The sequence below is a fragment of the Ceratotherium simum genome, chromosome 5, assembly GCF_057802395.1.
Source record: "Ceratotherium simum simum isolate JZ-2026a chromosome 5, ASM5780239v1, whole genome shotgun sequence".
In the NCBI taxonomy this organism is placed as follows: domain Eukaryota; kingdom Metazoa; phylum Chordata; class Mammalia; order Perissodactyla; family Rhinocerotidae; genus Ceratotherium; species Ceratotherium simum.
The window spans coordinates 24,163,771-24,176,867 of NC_141904.1; positions in this window are offsets into that span (position 1 = coordinate 24,163,771).

A 13,097-nucleotide genomic window follows, 5' to 3' on the forward strand; every position below is an offset into this window, starting at 1 on the left:
TACAAATGGTTCTGAATTTGGCTTCAGTGTGACTGTGGATGGAGACAAAGAACATCCTATGATTTTACCCCTTATCAGTATGTGCTAACTGAGGTAGACATGCTTTCATTTGCGAGAGATCATTGCCCAGTGTGGATTAGATTCTGTGCTGGTCCTTGGCTCAGATTTATCCCTTGCCCTTCTCCTGCTCTGCTCTGTTTCACAGAAGAGCTGATAATTGCAGGCTGTGTTTCCTAGGCTGCCTGAGCAGGGAGCTTTCGGCTGTGTTGGTACTGGTAAGCCCTCATAAGAGACTAGAACGTGGGAGGAAGGAGAAGCCAGGATGTTTCTCCTCTCTGTCTGACACGTGTAGCATCACTAGCAGTGGACGAACATCCCCTGTGGCCCCAGCTCCCACAGGACAGGCTCTTTGTGGTTCTGGTCTCTCTCCTCACCCCTGGGCTCTGGTGATGCCCCTCCCTTTGAACCTCTAGCATAGGAAAGTCTCCTGCTTCCGGCAGCTGCTAATCTCTTGGTTGCCATCCTGTCCCTGTTGGCTTCTGAGTTTAATGTCTAGAGTGGTTTCTGTTTTCCTGGTTGGCTTCCACAGGCTAAGATTCCTATAGTGAGACAAAGAGGGAATCTGGGGTAATTATTTGGTTCATCTCATACGTCAAGGGAATCTAAGTGTTTGACTTGAGCTTATCCTCTATACTTGGCTTGTCTGTGACCCAATTATTCATCTGAGTTAGATGGACTGTGGGTTTAATATTGATCTGACCTCCAAGCATTTTGATCCACTACTCAGGACCAAAAGGGTTGACAATAATCTTAAAACAAAACCCCTCCTCTGATGCTTGAATTTCTTCTCTGCTTTCCTCACCCTGCTTGAATACTCTTAATGAGAAAGTTGTTAATTTCCAAGGTTTGCCATTTTATCTTTAGATAGTTCTGTTTTAAATTTTAATGTTTTTGATTAGAACACTTTATGTCAAAAAACCCAACTCAAACTGACTTAAAGAAGAGAATAGCATTTATTGGCTCCTTTAGTTGATCAATCTAGATGGAAAGTTTCAGGTGAGGCTTTACTCCGGGCTCAAATGATATGTCTACGATCCAGTTTTGTTTTGTTTCCCCTCTCTCTCCATTTCTTAGCACTTCTACTTTAGGGTTGTTTCCTTCCTGAGGTAGGCTCCCCTTGTGGTCTAAAATTGATTCTCAGTAGCTTGCAAAACCTCAAACAAATCCTGGAATGGAGTCTCCTTGGCCCTGATTGGCTTGTGTTCTATCCCTCATTGGTCTGTTGAAGTCATGTTCTCATCCCTGACTGGCCTGTCTGGGTCATGCTCCCATCCCTGAACTAATTCCTGTGGCTAGGTGAATGGGATACACTGATAGGTCTAAGAAAACACACAATAGGGTCTGGCCCCATGGCCTAGGGGTTAAGTTCGGCGTGTTCTGCTTTGGTGGCCCCGGTTTGGTTCCCAAGTGTGGACCTACACCACTTGTCAGTGGCCATGCTATGGTGGCGACCCACACACAAAATAGAGGAAGATTGGCACTGATTGTTAGCTCAGGGAGAATATTCCTCAAGTAAAAAGAGGAAGATTGGCAACAGATGTTAGCTCAGGGTGAATCTTCCTCAGCAAAAAAAAACACCCAAAAAAACCCCCTCAAAAACACAGTAAATGAGATACACTGATTAGCTTAAGCAAATAAATGGCTGGATGAAACTGGGAGTGGGGTCAATTCCACCCAAACCACATATCTCAAAAATTCAGAGTGAAGTTAGTAAGAGAAAAGCGAGAAATGGGTTCTAGGGATTCCTGGGAAAAAAAAAATCCATCCGAAGGCAAGGCCAAAGAGTCAGACAAGTGTCTATTATTATTTCATCCATGTAGGTAAGGGATTCTTGAAGGTTTACGGGGTACATTAACAAATCACAGGGTGCCACAACTCCAAAATTTGGTAAGTAAAATGATAGGTTATATATATTATAAGGAGGAAAACTGTGAATTTCCAAAACTCCTTGTACAGCAACAAAACTATTTATTAAATTATAAATCAATAAACAATACATGTATAGGCATCTACGTTTGGAAGGAGAAGACAAAGAGAAACAAAAAGAAAGGGTGATTTAGAAAAATCAGCTTTTAACACAGTAAAAATACTTGAGAAAATGATTTGTTCTCTAAAACAATGCACAATTAGAACTCCAACTATCATACCAAATGTGGAGGAAAAGGCTATCAATATCAAAAAAATGTATTGGACACCCATGAGAAATGCAGCCAAAATTTCATTTGATAATTCCATCTCATCATCTTGCAAATGGTAACTGTGGCAACTGAAATATGCTTTAAAGGTCTACACCTCCGTGTACACCTCAATTTGTGGCGGGTTGTTTATTTGTCATTCTTTTTCATATAGGGCAATGAGCAGTTAAATTGAACAAAGCTTCCCTCTTCCCCCTCCTCCTTTCGATTTCTCTTTTGGTTTGGCAGGTGCCTAGATTTTTATCTTTGCACAGGACAATGAAATGGCAGATGATCTGTTAAAAGCAACAATGAGAACAAAATCCCACATACAACCGTAACTTAAAAAAATGAAGTGAACAGTGATTCACTTAATTCTATTCTTACTATTAAATCATAGCTAATTATTTATAAATTAGGAAGAAAGTACATATGTCTCAGTGAATATGGTTGATTGGTATAACAGGGAGTGGGACTAGACAGGATTCTTTGTTTTATTTTGGCATGCGTGTTTTTTGTCTTTTTTGCCAAAGTAAACTGTTACTTTTTAAGCCTCACTAGACCATTGGAGGTTTAAGGTGCTGTTGTTCTGATGGCGCTTCCCTGGTGAGGTGGTTTTTTACATTATTCACTTACACTAAATAATTCTGAGATGGCATCTTCTCTTAAACTGACTTGAAAACCACCACAACAGCAATAACAATAAAACAGAGATCCACCAAAGCTGTCGTGAGAGTCAGGTTCAACTGGTTTTTCAACATAATGACTGGGGAGATGTTTTAGTTAGCTGGTGTAGTGTAACAACCCTCTTTAAAACTTAGTGGCTAAAAATAATGGCCATGTGTTATTCCTGACAAGTCAATGCATCTGCTGGGTGGATCCACTGATCTGGGCTGGAGTGGGCCCATCCTGGCTGCTCTCACTCATGTTCTTGTGGTCAGCTGGAGGGTTGGCTGGGCTGGCTGGTCTAGGATGGCCATGGCTGGAACAAATCTGCTTGGTTCCATGTGGTCTCTTATCCTTCCAGCATGTCAGTCCTGACTTGTTCACATGGCAGTGGCAGGGTTCCAATAAAAAGTGAAAGCATGGAAGGTCTCTGGAGGCCTAGGATCTGAACTGGAACATCATCACTTTGACCTCATTCTATTGGCAAAAGCAAGCCCAGATTCAAGAGGAGGGGAATAGAGAATGCCTCTTGGTGGGAGGAGCTGCAAACTCCCACGGGTTGCAGGAAGGAAGGAATTGGGGCCATATTTGCATCCATGTACCACGGAAAATGCGAGTATGCTCAGCTCACATGGTAAACACCTTATTTTTAGGGGGCAGAGTAATATAAAAATAAACATTATGTGTGAAAGAAGTTCCCATGCCCAATTTAGAAACAATCTGGCTTATTAAAATAGAAACATCCCGCCCAAAATCCTTTTTTTAGTTTTCTCATTTCTACCATTTGTCGACTTTTCTACTCAATTGTAGAGAGAGAAACTTTTGTATTTAACTTACTTTTTTGTTTTGATTACACTCCAATTATTTTTGGCTTTGTTTATTAATATACAAATGTAGAGTTTAGGCTTTTGATACCATGGGAATATTTTCTATTCTTCTGAGTTTGTTTCTAGGTATCTTAAAATGAACTGCTACCCATAGTAGAATACTTGAAATTATTGGGTGAAAAGGAAAAGTATGATTCAATTATTCACTTCTTCAAGAAGTACTGGTCGAGTGAGTGCCTCCTGGCAAATAGAAGCTGGTCTAGGTGCTCGGGATACAGTGGAGAGCAAGATGAACAAAATCCCTGTCCTCGTGGAGCTTCCATTTTACTGGGGTGACAGACAGGAAGCAAGCAAACCGTGACTGACGGTGATAAGTGCTATGAAGGATAAAGCGGGGCATTGAGAGCTTCGTTTATACAGAGACAGTTCCACCTGCATTTATAGGAGAGTGGAGGAGGTGAAAATGAAGCAGAGAATATCTTAGGGAAAAGAAGGCACCCACACAGGGGTGAAGGGCCAGGGGGAGAGAGGTCCAGAGCAGAGCAGAACTTGATGAGGCCTTGAGATGCCTCCATGGAGCATTTAGGACCAGAAACCCAGTATAGCAGGCGCTGTCACTATCTGTCCATATCCATGCAGATTCATCAACCTCTGATGCACTTTTCCCCCCAGTAGAGGCACCTGCATCTGCTTGTTGGAGGGCTGCCTTCAGGCTGCCAGAATTCACTTTCCCTGTAAGTCCCAAGAGCTGAAAGTTCTGGGTATGTATCCTCCTCCAGAGCAGCCCTTTACCAATGACTGATGGATGTGGGGATATCAATTCCCCAGCTCCCTTGCCATGATGGGAGCACCTCCCCAGATCTCCCCTGCAAAACTGAGCCGAAGTTGTTCTCATTGGGACTTTGATTTCTTACCCTTGCTTGATTTCCTTCCCTTTCTGGTCGCACTTCCTCATTCTCTTACTGGCTTTTCCTGGACACTTTCTAACAAATGGCTCTCAAATTCGTGCGAGGTACCCAATCCTAGGCAGCCAGTAACACTGGAAGATAGTGAAGGAAGGAGTCATGAGATAAGGTTCCAGAGACAGACAGATTAGGCAAGGTGTTGCAGCCACAGTACAAGCAGGGAAGGAACCTAACCTAACTGACTTTGTAAAAAGATCACTATGTTGGCCAGAGTGGCAATGGCTGGAGAGAGAATTGGTTGGAGGAGGGCAAGAATAAAACCTCAAATCAAATCCAGGACCACTTATCCTCCCTTGTGCTGACATCTCTACCGATAGCTTTTTATCTTTTCAATTGCAATAAAATGATCTACCCTTTGGCTATGCCTCAAAGACAGTATGAAGATGAAAAGGTGATTTACATAAACTTCTTAGCACTTTCTGGAAAAGAAATGCCCAATAAAAACCACTATTATTATTGATAAAAATAAAAATAGCAATGTGCAAACTCATAACCAGCCTCTGGAGAATTTTCATACATTAATGAGAAAATTAAGTGTTATATTAAAAACTAAAAAATAAAGCAACTGTTTCTAGGTTTCTCTGTTGTTCTTACTATTGTTAGTAAGAACACGCTCCTCTGAGCGTGTGAGGAAGCCAAATAGCTGAGGCAAATGTTTATGCCCCAACCTGGTTCACCCTGTGGTACAGATGAGGGTCTTTTGAAAAACAGCAGTGATGAAAAAAAATTCAATGTTTTTTCTTTTGCAGGAGAAGGATAGCTGATTTTGAAATTTAAAAAAAAGCTGTTGTATAAACGGAAGTAAAACTGTTGTTGAAAAATATTGGCTTATGTTCTAGATAAATATACACACACACATAATCTCCATACAGGGCAAGTGAGTGTATGTGTGTGATGTGTACACGCATGCATGCTTGGTAGACTTGCTCTGCTCACTGAAAGCTTTTTCCAACCCAATGTACGGAAAATGACAGATGGATCAGCAATGGCTGAGAAGCAGTTACACATATGTGGCCAGCATGGTTTTGATTGTATGTTGGGTTGTCAGCCAGCCACACACCAGAACTATTATTTTAGGAGGCTGAAAGAGAATTATCTAGTGTCGACGGGAAGAGAGAGATGCAGGGAATGAAATAGACACTCTGCATGTGTGTGGGGGTAGGGATCGATGGAGACAAAGTGGGAGGTGCAATATCAGTTCTACTTAAGAAGTTCCCCAGTTCCTTTAGTTCTCTGGTTCCTCTCCATATAAAGACCATTCATTATGTCTTTGGTAAAAATGCTTTCAATAAGGCATCAGTGTAGTTGAAGCTGCATCCAACTGTCTGAATTCACACAAGAACTCATTGAAAGCAATGCATTCTGGTATTCAGGTTCAATTGTTATTGTACCTAAGTTTTCATAATAAAAATCTCATAGCTGAAATAAATATAGGATACACAGTCGTTTTAGGATTGTATGCCCATATCTTCAAATAACCCGTAAATACTTCTTATCTCAGTGGTTTCTGAACCACACAGCAGGTATAACCTCAAATGCATTGAAAATGACTGATGTACTTGAATGTCAGAAGAATAAATATTTAAGCTCAGCATCTGAAAAGATTACATACCTCGGTAAGACCAACAAATCAAAGAAGTCCGTAGGAAAACATGGAAGTGTTTGCTTTTCTACTTCTCCATCAACACCATTCTGGTACTTTGCTGTATGTATCTTAAAATACACTCTGCTTGACAAAAGATGTCAAAATTAGCCCAAACAATCCAGTGAAGTCTAGACTCTACTATGATGAGGATACCCTAAGTCACTGGTTTTGTTTTTTTTCAGGAAGACCCCCAAATTGAATAAGTAGACTCCCCATATCTCTCTCTCCTTCATTTTTTTTTTTTTTTTCTCTCTCAGAAGAAAGGGACATTCCAGGCCTGTGTTATTAGGCTAGATCCTTGCCATGCCTTAGCATCTCATCCACTGGCCCCTTGATAAGGTTGGGAGAATGGTTACAAGGGTTGGTTTTGAAAAATGGTACAAAGAATGACAGTTACATACAATATTGCTAACAATTGCTTCCTATGTAGCTTTAGACGCCTCAGAGACCCAGTTCCCAGCTGCCTTTGCCTCATGCTCTCTGCCGCATCCTCCCCAGTGTGTCCTCTGTGATGGGGGCTCCCATGTGGCTCCCCACAACTGCTTGTAAGCATTCTTACACTAACTCTTCAGGACTGTCTCTTTTAAATTTTTATTTTTTTAAAAAAATTACAAAATATAACATTTCCTCTGTGGAAAACCAGGGTCTAGAACATAGTAAGTGCTTAATAAATAGGCATTGAGTGAATGAAGGAATTAAAAATAATTAGAAAATATAATACAGAGAAAGAAAATATTAAGAACCAATCGTAAATCCACCATACAGAGATGAACAGTAACATCACATCTTGGTTATATGCTTCTAGATATTTTCTGCAATTCTAAAAACAAAAATTAGATAATTTTGTCTATATTATTTTGTTTCACACTTGCCTCACCCCTCGACATGAACATCCTCCCATGACAATACACAGTCTTATGCATCATACTTTTAATGGCCACAGTATAATTCATTTTATAAAATGGTACTATGAACTATTTAAGTTTCTATTGTTTGACATTTAGGTTGCTTCTAATTTTTTTGCTTTTGCAAACAATACTGTAATAGACATCTGTGATGTTGTTCTTCAATTTTTGCATGCAATCTTAATTATTTCTTTAGGATAAATTCCCAGAAATGAAGTATTTGGGCTAAAGAATCTGTGTTTTTTAATATCTATTGACAAGTCATCCAGAGAAGCATCTCTTTTCCTGAGCCCCAAGGCTTGTCCATTTCCAACTAGAACTCTGAATTATAACCTCCTTCAGAGTGTATACCCTCCAGGACCTGTGACTTATACAGCAAATGATCAATATGTAGTTATTGGATCCAGTAATTTGAGTATCCCTTTCCCATGGCCTTGATTCTAACTCCCTCAAGAACTGAATTCCTTTGTATAGCTAAAAAACAGGTAAGCAGAAAACCAGAGAGAGAATAACCCTGAGTTATCTCTAAATCTTTTACTCCATGGGCTGGCCTGGTGGCGTAGTGGTTAAGATCGCACACTCCACTTTGGCAGCCTGGGATTTGCAGGTTCAGATCCCGGGCGTGGACATATGCACCACTCATCAAGCCATGCTGTGGTGGCACCCCATATATAAAGCAGAGAAAGATTGGCATAGATGTTAGCTCAACGACAATCTTCCTCAAGCAGAAAGAGGAGGATTGGCAACAGATGTTAGTTCAGAACCAATCTTCCTCACCAAAAAAATAAAAAATAAAATAAAATAAAACCTTAACTCCAGCTCAATTAATTAATCTAGGCCAGAGGTCAGCAAACTTACAGCCCACAGGTCAAACCTAGCCTGTTTTTATATGGCTCATATACTAAGAATTGTTCCTACATTTGTAAATGCTTGAAAAAAATCAAAAGAAGAATGATATTTCTTGACCTGAAAATTATATGAAATTTAATGTGTCCATAAATAAAGTTTTATTGGAATACAGCTAGACTAATTTATTTATGAATTGTCTATGGCTGCTTTAGTGCTAAAATGGCAGAGCTAAGTAATTTTGACCGAGACCATAAGGCCCACAAAACCTGTAATATTTACTATGTGGCCCTTTACAGAAAGTTTGCTAAACCCTGATCTAGACATTAGCCAATCCAAGCTGAGTAAACTAAACCTAGAAAAATGAAATTTGCAGTGATGTTGTCACTAAATTTGCACTCTTAGAGAGCTGCAATTATTAGCACTTCCAGTGTGTGTGGGTGAGATCTCACCATCTTTCTATTGTCTCGGCTTTGACCCCAGCATTCCATAGGTGAGAAAATCTAGTACCTTAAACCCTGGCTCCACAAAGTACTCAGATAAGGGATTTTCACTGTGAGCATTGACAATTTCCCAAGTTCACAGTTTTAGCATCATTGATACCAAGTCCTGAGGGCATGCTTTGGCTAGTGTGGCTGACGAGATGAAGTATGGCTCCCTTATTAACTTGTCAAAGTGCGGTGCAGCTGCATCATTTGCTCACCCATTTGCTTAACTTAAATAAAGGTTGGTGGTTAGGCTTCTGTTGCATTGTGCTCTCCTGCTAATTATCAGTGTATTTGTTTTAGAGACAATTAGCCACCTGGTTCATTCTCTCATTGAAGTCAGGTCATCATGAGTTACATCTGCTTTCAGGCCTCCTCAAGTCCAAGACATAATAAAAAGATGATGGCTATGATTATAAAAAGCGTGCAGGGTTGGGCATCAATGGTACAGCATATTGAATTCCCAAGGAGCACTGAGTTGCATCATTGTACTCGCAGAAGCTCCTCTCTGCCAGTCACAAAAGAAGGATGTGAATCGAGAACTCTCATGCAGAACCAGAAGTCCTTTAGCAAGTGAGGAGAGTATTTGCAAAGGTGGACAGGGAGAATGGCAAAGCCAAGTGAGACATGATTCTTCCCTGGGGCGCTGTGCTGATACAACAAAAAAGTGACAAGTAAGCACATCTTAGTGCTTGCAGAATTTGCATAAAACTGAAGTTGTTCAGACCTGTGGGTGTTGCCTTTTTGAAAAATGTGCCCGATAATGTGATGTAATATTATGCAGAATACACATTTGCTTTTATAATCCCATATGCTCCAGCAAAACTTAGCATTTTGGAGCTAAAACTTTATTATGCTAGGTCCTTGCTGAATCACATTGATGATGGAGACACCGTTTGCAGCTTTCTGAATTTGGAGAGTTGAGGGTCTTTGGCATTGAGGCAGCTTGATCACATGGGATGTTGTGTTCTGAGGATGTTACTTGACTATAAAGAGGGAATTCAGATCTGTGAGGCTTAGTGTAATTAATCAAGTGTGTGTCTTTGCTGCGGAGGGCCTGGAACCGGATTCAATCGAGTAAGAGTGAGTATTAAACACTTCACTTTGTTTGCCTTGATACTAGTCAAGCAGAGACTGTTAAGTGAGGTCCAGTGTTGGGTGAAAATTAAGCACTTGTAAAAGTTACAAATAACAGGTCAACAGGACACACTCTAAAACCTTCACTCTATGCACCAGGAAGAATGTAACAGAGAATGCACGCTTCAAACAAAAAATTAGCAAGTTGCTTAAGCACTAAAAGAAATTCCATTTTACATAAAAACTCACAGCATCCACAAAACTCGATAGATTATGGTGCTCACCGCAAAGGCACAGTGGATTATTTACAACATATTGTCCAACATGAATTAGTAAAGACGGTGTAAGCAGAAAGCCGACTTGGCACTCTAAAATTGGGTTTCCCAAAGTGAATCCTGGCAGAACACTAGTTCCGTGGAACGTTATGTTGAAAATGAGATTCTGTGGCCTCTTAATTTTGGGAAACAGGGGGCTCAGCTAAGATAACTCAGCCAAGTTTAAAGTTTGTGTAGGACTTCTGGGAGCTTCTAATATGCTAATGAGTTTTGTGAAATGTACATTTCCCAAACTTATTAGACCATCGAACCCCCTTTTCCTGAGCATCTGGCAGGAACAGTGTTCTGAAAACGACCTGGTTGAGAAACATTGCCCCAAAGAAACATTGCTCAGGCTTTATTAAAAGGCTAAGTGTGAGTGCCAGTAAATAGTTGGGGGCAGAGGGCTTACGAAATTGAACAGGAAGGTTGGCCCTAGTTCCAACTCACCTGTGTATTGTCCTTTTCTTCCCTGGATCTCATCAGAGCTTGGGCTTTTCTTTCTACAGATCTGATGTCTGAGCATGCATGGTTCCACTTTTAAATTTTTAAATTGCTGCCTTGTGGAGCCTCAGGCTATGATTTGAAATGGTAAGAAACAATTTAGCTAATTGAATGGAGAAGTAAGCCCACAACTTTTGATCACCTGCATAAAATCCATTAGTCTGAAGATAAATTGTTCCGTACAAAGGGTGTACAAATGAGTAGGACAGGGTGGGATTGGCCTAATTTCCTAATGCAGGAGAAAGTAATTCAGCCTGATTGTACATCACTGTTGGTGGCAAGTGAGTCTTACTATTTGAAAATGTTTGCCAGTTACATAATAGAGTGTGGCACATAAATAATACGGATCAAGTGAGAACGCAGGACCACGAAGGTTACTGTTTTACCCGCATTGATTCATAATACCAGCATTTTAGAGAGAGGAGTCTGCGGACAGCAGCTACATACAAATGCGTTTCCGTTGTGGAGGTCTACCTTTGTGTTGCGTTTTTCTGCAGACTTTCACAAGGCTGTTGTAAACTTAACCCTGTTTAGCAATTATGATTTACTTCAATTGGCTCCACTCATTAAGCTGTTAAAAACTTAGATTTAAAGAATAATATCCACTTTGTTCCTTTACACAACTTTGGGGGGGAAAATAAAACATTTAAAATGGGATTCTTGGCAGCGAACAATTGACACAAGACACTAAAGCTTACTGTAGCTTTAAAACATGTATTTTTTTCTTCTTTAAAAAGAACTTTGAAAGAGAACAACAAAGCCCAGACTGTTTTTAAGGGAAAGGAGTGACTCCTGATAAAAGCCAATTACAAACTGAATACGTGCTATTTATTTAGACTTGAGAAAATGTATATCTTTAAAAAATATATGTTTATATAATTACAGATCAGCAGCCTCAGGGTTTTAAACCTATTAAAAACAGCTAAGGAAAAACCAAAAGCATGTCATTCATGGAAGCTTGATAGTGCATGAAAGAAAGAGACAAACTAGTGGTTTTGTCTCCGCTCAAGGCCTACTATTGAAGTGCGTATACTTAGAGACGTTGATTCTCAGGTTGCTAAGTGGGTGTAGCTTAGGATTCAGGGTCCCTGTGAGGATATGGCTCTGGGGTGCAATGCTGTCTTTGAACCCTTATTCTTCAAGGCTATCACCTTACACCCTGCTGGCCGCATCTCCTCAGAACATAATTAAATAACTTTGCGCATGTTGGTAATGGCTATGTGAGGCATTTAGGAATGACTTGAAGGAAATAGTACATTCGTGAATTTCTCACATGTTTGTTTTAATCAAAATCAGAAAGTCTCAACATGTTGAACTCAATAGACTACTGGATACTGGGCAATATGCCTAGATGACATTTGAGTTTGTGTATTAAGAAATAAGGGAAAAACCCCCTAATATCTCAAAAAGTGTTTGTGTTATGCTTATGCTTGGGGAAACACAGGGCAATGAGGAAATTTTCATGAAAAACAAGTGGGAATAATTTTCTTTCTATGGCAGATGATGTCATCAAATTCAGAGCATTACAACCAATTAAAAATTTCTTTTTGCTTTAGTTGCTGAAAGATTTACATTAAACCTATTATTCATTTAAATTGTGGGTATGTCAACTGCCATCTTTCTTGTATATGACTTTTAGGTTTTTATTTGTGTTTCACACTCTTAGTCTATGGTGCATTTTTTAAAAAAAATTAACAGACGTTACAAATATTTTACTTGTTTTAATGTAGCTGGTACAGACAATTACCATTTAAAATGCATCCCCAGGCCAAAAAATATGAACAAAATCAAAAGATAACAGTGTTCTGTTGCAGATGCTTCTCTATGACCTCCTTTCTTGATTATTTAGGATCTTGTGACAAGATTTTTAGAACTCTTAAAATGCATTGTCTCTTCAGTAAAGACATCTTTAGGGCTGATTATTACTATTACTCTGACCTATTCTCCTCACTTCCAACCAGATTTTTCTTCTTTTGGTCCAGACCATCAGATTTTAAAGGTATGTTCAAGTTAAGGAAACACCTTTTCTTCCCCCACTTTTAGTCCTCTGAAAACCTCCATCTCCCACTGCCATGGTCAGAATGTTTGTGTCTCCCCCAAACTCATATGTTGAAATCTTAACCCCCAAGGTGATGGTATTTGGAGGTGGGGCCTTTGGGAGGTGATTAGGTCATAAAGGTCAAGTTGTCATGATTGGGATTAGTGCTCTTATAAAAGAGGCTCCAGAAAGATCCCTCTCTCTTTCCATCGTGTGAGGACACAAGAGGTCTGCAACCAGAAAGAAGACCCTCACCTGGCCATCCTGGCGCGCTGATCTCGGACTTCTAGCTTCCAGAACCATGAGAAATAAATGTTTGTCTATAAGCAACCCAGTCTGTGGTGTTTTGTTATAGCATCCTAATGGACTGAGACATCCACAGAAGGTCCAGTGGTGAAGCAGTCGCTGGGTGCACTCCCATCCATCAATCCCATCCCAGACAAGCCCAGTTCTAGAAAAGGTGGCCTTCTCCCATAGTGTCCACATAAACTTTATAAAAAGGAAAGGGCAATATGAAGAAGGCTGGAGTTGGATCACAAGAACTCAGCAAGAGGAAAACCAATGAGAATGAATAATAAGCACCAAGCTTAA